The 7,159-nt window shown below is 55.2% G+C and overlaps 1 non-coding gene across 1 annotated transcript; it reads left to right on the forward strand.

The window, feature by feature from the left end:
• Window positions 1-6,187: 6,187 nt before the first annotated feature.
• On the forward strand, window positions 6,188-6,259 carry TRNAD-GUC (transfer RNA aspartic acid (anticodon GUC)). Its single transcript has one exon. It is a non-coding gene; the product is annotated as a tRNA-Asp (tRNA).
• The last annotated feature ends 900 nt before the right edge of the window (window positions 6,260-7,159 follow it).

Raw genomic sequence — 7,159 nt, forward strand, 5'->3', positions numbered from 1 at the left:
GGGCTTCTCAGACCAGTGCATGAATTCTGGGTGCTCGAGGCCACTGCATGTACCTCTTGCTGTTACTGCCATCTATTGCGTCGGTTATCGGCCACGCTAGTGAACACAACGTAGGCTCTGTGCTTCGTAGGATACTCGTCTTGTATGGCGCCGACTAGCCGGGCCGCCGGCTGCTGGGGCGGAGGAGGCGGCGGGCCAGCAGACGGAGGAGGCAGGAGGCCATCTCCCTTGGCGATCCTGGTGAGCCAATGACACTTCTAGTGGTGTGGTTGGATGGCTTCGCACCACTATGAAACTTGTAGGGGGCATCAAGAGTCTGCTCGTACGAGAAGGCATGCAACCAATTGGGCTTGCCGCCCTTCTAACGCTTGGGCGCTGGCTATCCCTCCGGCTGCTGATCCTCGACTGTCACCACCTGTCAGTTGGTGGAAGCCGGCTGGGTGGCCTTCCGCTTGTTGTCGCTTGGGGGCTGCCGCCGGCTGGTGTCACCAGCCGGAGTCCGAGGAGCCCGAGGTGCCACCTTGCCGGACGCATCAACTAAGATTTCCGCCTTCATGGAGGAGTCGGCCGTGGCGTGCTTGTCGGCGATGACCAACAGCTCGTCAAGAGTCGCAGGCTCATCACAAAGAAGCCGGTGCTTGAGGAGGGTGCCTTCTCGGCACCTGGCGGTGAAGTACTCGATTGCCTGCACCTCATGCACGCCCTCGCAGGAATTGCGTAGCTCTGCCCAGCGCGTGAGATAGTCGCGAGTCGATTCACTGGGCCCTTGGACGCACAAGGAGAGCTGTCGGGGCTTGGGAGGCCGCTTGTACGTTCTGCTGAAGTTGCGGATGAAGGCTTCGGTGAAATCAACCCAGCTGTTGATGCTGCGGGGCTTCAGGCTGTTCAGCCACGTCCGGGTTGTGCCCTGAAGCATGAGCGGGACGTATTTCACGGCAACGCGCTTGTTGCCGTTTGCTATGCTGGCGGCCGTGGAGTAGTCCACCAGCCATTCCTCCGGCTTCACGGAGCCGGTGTACTTGGGCGTATCTCTCGGGAGTGTGAACCCCTTGGGAAAGGGCGGGCCCAATGCATCCTGTTCTTCTAGTGCCAGGGATCGGTTGAGATGATCGATCCGATGGCGGACGTCGTTCTCTCCGACTCCCTCTCGGCGGCCAAGGCGGTCGCCGAGTGTCGGGTGCGTGACAGGCGGCGAAGTAGGGTTCCTCACTCCGCGAGGCGGAGGAGGCGGCGGGTCGCCTTGCCGCTCCACCGCTCGAGGGCGGCCGTCTTTGTCTCGCTCGATGGAGAGGCGTGTCCGGCTGCGGCTGGCAGCCGGCTCGTTGCCTCTTCCTCCACGGGCGCCGCCAGCAAGCGTCCGGGACGTCGCCCCATGGTCTTGTCGAGGGGGCGGTTCGTTGTTCCGCTGGGCGGGCATTTCAGCACGGCAGCCGGCTTCGTGCTGCGCGGCGGCCGCGTCTAGGAGCTGCTGGACTCGCTCCATTATGTGGCGGCGCTCATCGCCGTCGTATTTGTCCAGCTCATCCGTCACCGCCTGGGCGGCCCGGATGTTCTCTGCAGGCGTGGCGTAAACGGGGCGTTTGGCCCCGAACATGCTGGCGATGGTCGCGCCACGCTGCCGGATCGTGCCGATGCGGCTGGGCCCCTCAGGAGCCAGCGTGCCGCCAATAGCTCGATCCATCTCGCGCTGGTAGGCCTCCGAGAGGCGTCGCATGCTGGCCAGTCGGCCTGTGCTTTCGAGAAGCTAGACGTGGCGTGCCTCCAGCGCCTCAGCATCTGCGCCCTCTGGGATGGGCGCCGACAGGTCTCGCAGAGCCGCGTCGAATGGGTCTCGAGCGTGTTCGTCCGAGTGCTCACCGCTGCTGATGACAAGCACCTCCGTGACGGTGCTCCCACCGCTGTGCTCGCGAGGAGGCGGCTCGTCGTAGACCACCACGTTGGTGGGGAACGCATCAAACAACGTTGTGTTGGAGTCGACGATCATTGGGTCGGTGGAGCCAACAGACTCCAGGTCCACAGCAGGCTCGCTGGTGACGTGGAGCTGGTCGAGGAGGCTGACGAGGCGGCTCTCGGGGCAGCCGGTGCCCGCGTCGGAGGCCGGCTCATCGGAGAGGTGGATCTCGCCGACAAGGTCGGCGAGGCAGCTCGCCGCGCAGGTGATCTCCGCGCCGTGCAACACGTCGAGGCTGACGCCATTAGGCGTGCTGGGCTGGCTTCGCTCGCCAGGAAGGAACAGGGTTCCCGTCCAGAGCAGGTCTCCGGGAGATGGTGCACCTCGCCCCACGGTGGGCACCAAATGTCAGGGGTTGGGTGCGACATATGCCAATTGATGTCTTATCATGGTGGGAGCGAGTAGAACGTCGCTGGTGCCTGGAAGTGGGATGAGGCATAGACACGAACGCCGGCGAACTTTACCTAGGTTGGGGGCTCTCCTTGGTGATAATACCCCTACTCCTACTCTGCGGGGTCTCCGTATGATCACTAAGGCACTAGTGATACAAAGGTGCTCCTTGAGCTGTATGCTAGAGGCAGGAGAAGGCAACGCTAGCTCTTTCCTACTTTAGGGAGTGGCTAGTTCTATGGGTGTGGGAACCCTTTGCATGGGTGCCCTGGGGGGGGGGTTTATATAGGCCTACCCCCTAGGGGTATAATGGTAATCCGTCCAGGAGCTGGGCCCGGCCGTCAGTGTCTCCGGCCTCCGGCTTCTCCACCGACTATTGGGGCCCGCCGCCTGGTGGGCCCCGCCGGCTGGTCTGGTACGGAGCCGACAGGCCGCCCCCGTCGCTGACGGGTCTGGTCGGCGGCTACTCACTGTAGTCGTGCTGCTAATGACACGGGCTTGGTCAGCTTAGTGTGGCTACAGTCCTGCCGCCTAGCGGGAGATCTCTGTAGCCACACTTGGTCTCATCAGGTTAATGGCGTACTTGCTTCGGGGCGAGGGACGGCCGCCTGCTGGAGGCCGACCCTTCTCAGGTCCGACTGGTTCGGCATCTGCCGTCTTCTGTGGCGTCACTGCCCGATAGGGCCCGCAGCCGGCGGGCTGTACTGACAGGTCGTCATGGCGAACAGGGCTCCGCCTGTCCGTACTGACGTCAGGGGGGAAGTTGCAACAGTGCCGCACCGTGCGGAGATTTCCGCCTGTACGGGGCACTGTGGCCACGCCCGGCCCGAGATTCGGGGGCGAGGGGCTTCACTGTAGCCACGCTCTATCTTGTCCTCTCGATGGAGGCACAAACTCTGAGGGCGCCAGGTGGCCGCCCTCTCTGGGAGCCGGCCTACTGGAGCCGGCCGCTCTTGGTGCCGTCTGTTGGTGGTTGGCCGTCCTCCGGTGGCCGGCCTTTGAGCTAGTCGGCCCTCGGAGGGCGGAGCTTCGGCTTGGGTCACTGCGGGGCGAAGCTGGCCCAAAGTTTTGTCGTGTCCAGGGACTCGGGTGAGGCTACCCGTGGCCCATTACTCCGACAAGTAACTATATATCCAAATCACACAAACATCAATTTGGTAATGTAAAACATTCATGAACAAGAGCCTCACCACAAGGTGGTGCCGGCGACGGGACGGTGCGGGAGATCGACGGTGGTTACGACGGAGATTTAGAAGGCACTAAGTAAACCACACCTACATATGCAAACTAAGTGTTATTTTTTTACCTCAAATTGCATATAAATCAAATACTAGCACATATAATTTCTCCCAAATTACTAAACTCACAAATTAATCACTATACAAAGCATTGCAAGAGCTAATCTAGCAATGAGAGATGAAAGGACAAAGTTGCTAACCTTTGTGGTCATTTGAATGGATGGGGGCCTTCAAATCTTGACAAATTTTGGGCAAAATGTGTGATGAGCTCGATGAAGAGAGGGGAAGAATAGAGGAGGAGAGAGGAAAGGGGAAGAACAGAGCGAGCTCGGGTGGACGAAGGGTTTATGTACGACGACCTTTAGTATTGGTTCGTGCCACGAACTGGTACTAAAGGTGCTGGAGGGGCCCCAGACTGACAACATCCTGCCACCACTCTCTTTAGTACCGGTTCGTGGCACGAACCGGTACTAAAGGTTCGCCACGAACCGATACTAATTAGAGCGGCCGGCTAGCCGTTGGAACCGGCACTAATAGACACATTAGTGCCAGCTCAAAATCAAACCGGCACTAACGTGTCCCAGATTTGACCCCTTTTCTACTAGTGGGATAGAGGATATGCAGGCAATCAAACAACGTGCATATGTTGGTTTTTATCCTGTTTGTTCTCAATCAGACTCAACTGAGACACACATGCAATGTAGGTAAATTCATGCGGGCAACCAAACACGTCAGTTGTATTCATGTACATAAATCCAAATTTTGAAAAATTCACGTATACATTTTGTACTCATGTACAATTAGACAAAAATTTTGAGAAGTCACATATACATGTTGTTCTCATGTACAAAAAGACAAATTTTGGACAGGTGTACATCTTGTCCACACGCGCGTTAGCAAAATCGTCCATCTTATCCATGGCCTTTTTTTTTTTTTACTTATCCAGTATCCAGTCCTTTCAGTGTGGATAACCTTTAGTACATTCTAAATTGCTGCCAGCATATGTACGATGATTTATGCCTTTTTCTCTTCTTCAGTGTGCAACGATGATGATATGTACATACTTTATGAATGATAAATCATGGGAAGTTTGTGTTTGATCTTATCATGAAACAAGAGGTAAGTAATACTTAGCTATCCGGTGAATAGCAGAAGAAATTTAGTAGTAGTGGCGTGCTTGATTGAGTGTACGACAACGACAGGAAACCGGCGGGCTAGCACATCAAGAGCGATTCACGTCATGTCATCATGCACTCGACAATCGTGACCCCGAATCTCGCATGATTCATCATAATACTCTGAAAATTAATGGATTTTCTTTCTTTCTTTTTTCTTTCTCTATAAACATATGAAAACAGGATCATCGCTCAGATGAGATCCCTGTTCATCGATCATCTCCTCAACGCAATTACAGAGGCATGCATGATGCATACTCAGAGGAAAACAGAAGATGAGGTCAAAATCAAAAGGGGGAACAGAGAGCGGGTTCGCTCAAAAGCTCAAAAGAAAAGAGGTAGCGCCGGTCCTTTGATCCTTTCTTGAGGAACAGCTACACACAACTAGGACGCGCCAGAAAAAAAACTAGGAGGCGCTGAGTATACAAGAGGAAGAACAGCAGGAGGTTAATTACAGGATGGAGCCGAGCCAGAGCGACGCATGGTGGACGGGCTGTGGTGGACCGATCAGGCGATGACGGTGGCGGAGTCGAGGCGGTCGAGGCGGCTCCAGACCTCCCCGAAGGCCGCGGGCGTGCGGCGGCCGCAGGCGACGACGAGGAGGATCCGCTGCAGCTCCCGGAGGAGGTGCACGAGCCGCCGCGCCGGCGCCAGCAGCAGCGTGAAGGGCAGCAGCCAGATGCCCAGCTCCAATATGAACATCGTCGATCTCCTCCTCCTCCCACTTCTCCTCTGCTTCTTCTTGGCACGATCAACGGGAGCAGCTAGCTGCTAACTAATCCTCCGGTGGTTCCCAACTAACAGCCAATAATTCGCTTTGATTCGCCGCGATGATGGACGGATGGTTGATGGCTCGTCGCGCCGGAGCGGTAGTAGCTTATAAGATACTACTAGTAGTGTTAACCAACTCCGTAGCCTGGCTAATGCGCCGATGGACTGATTGGCATGCTGCTGGCCATGGCTGCTAGTTGGCCACACGGCAGGTCTCCACGTCCCACGCAGCACGCATCGTTGAACGGATTTGTATATGCAACCACCGCTCTCCGTCGATCGGCCCGGTAGCAGGCCAGCAGCTGTGATGCGACGTGGTACCGTGGAATTAATCTCTCAAATCTGGAGGGTACGTACACATGGCCGACCGACCTGGAAGCGTGGCGTGGTTCGCGTGGGCGTACGAGCGGAGTGGCCCGGACGTAGCTGCAGTACAGGATATACTTCATGATGTAACATGTTCTGGGTCTCCGATTTATGTCCCGCCGACGTTTCCTGTGGTCCCGTAGGCTCCACCCGGGTCGACCCGGAGGCCCGGTTGGGTCGCCCCTCGCCCGCCACCTAGCTTGGATGTGACCCATTGGCTGCCGACCACTCAACTGAACTGACAGGTTCGCATGAACAAGGATATGGATAGCCTGTCAAAACAATTTTGCATCAAAGTCGTTGTAGTATAGTGGTAAGTATTCCCGCCTGTCACGCGGGTGACCCGGGTTCGATCCCCGGCAACGGCGACTATTTTTTGTTTTTCATTTTCGCCTCGGTCAAAAATATCTAAAATCTACGTATACGTATCTAATGTTTTTTTTTTGCATGGTACGTATCTAATGTATCACGGGCAACGCCGGCAGGTGAACGTCTGGACGAGTATCCCGTCTCGTGTACATGTCACTGTCACGTACTAGTAGTACATAGCAGCCACGCAATAATACAGGCGGCTCGCATGTCGGCACCTACTGCGTAGCGACGCCCGTCGATAGAGGTCCTCCCACACATGGCACATCATTGGCCATGCCCATGTTGTGGTCGTGACGGACCCGGCCACGGCGAACTGACCAAGCACCTTCGTTCTCGGCCTGTTCCGCGCGTCGGATAATCAGTCGGCCTGCGAAAGAACAGCCCACCCGAGATGCTTCAGCGTCAGATAGGGCCCGATATTGTTGGTAGTATCACTCTTTCTTTCCTTTTTAACATAAAATAATGGTGCCACTCATGGCGTGGTTGATGTTGACCTGGGAAGGCGGGAGCTGATCAGGATGTCCTGTAATCTTCCATTCATTCTCCTAATTAGTAGGGACAGAGGGAGTAGCTAAGATGAAAATTAGGTAGTAACACTGTGAATACGGGAGCCTATGATACGTACAATTGCTTCTATCGAGTGGCATGAACAAATCCTAACCACGTGTTTGTTGTAGCAAGCCACTACCTCTTCTGTCACTCGGTACGGTTTATGTATGCAGTTACTCCCTCCGTCCTTTAAAGAGTGTACTTCCAACTTTTTTGTTGGAAAGTCAAATTTTTTTATATTTGATCGTATTTATACAATAATACATCAACATTTATGCCATCAAATTAGTAGCATTAGATTTATGATAAAATATATTTTCATCATATACTTATTTGGTTTTATAAAT

Source organism: Triticum aestivum, chromosome 4A (genome assembly GCF_018294505.1).
Source record: "Triticum aestivum cultivar Chinese Spring chromosome 4A, IWGSC CS RefSeq v2.1, whole genome shotgun sequence".
In the NCBI taxonomy this organism is placed as follows: Eukaryota; Viridiplantae; Streptophyta; class Magnoliopsida; order Poales; family Poaceae; genus Triticum; species Triticum aestivum.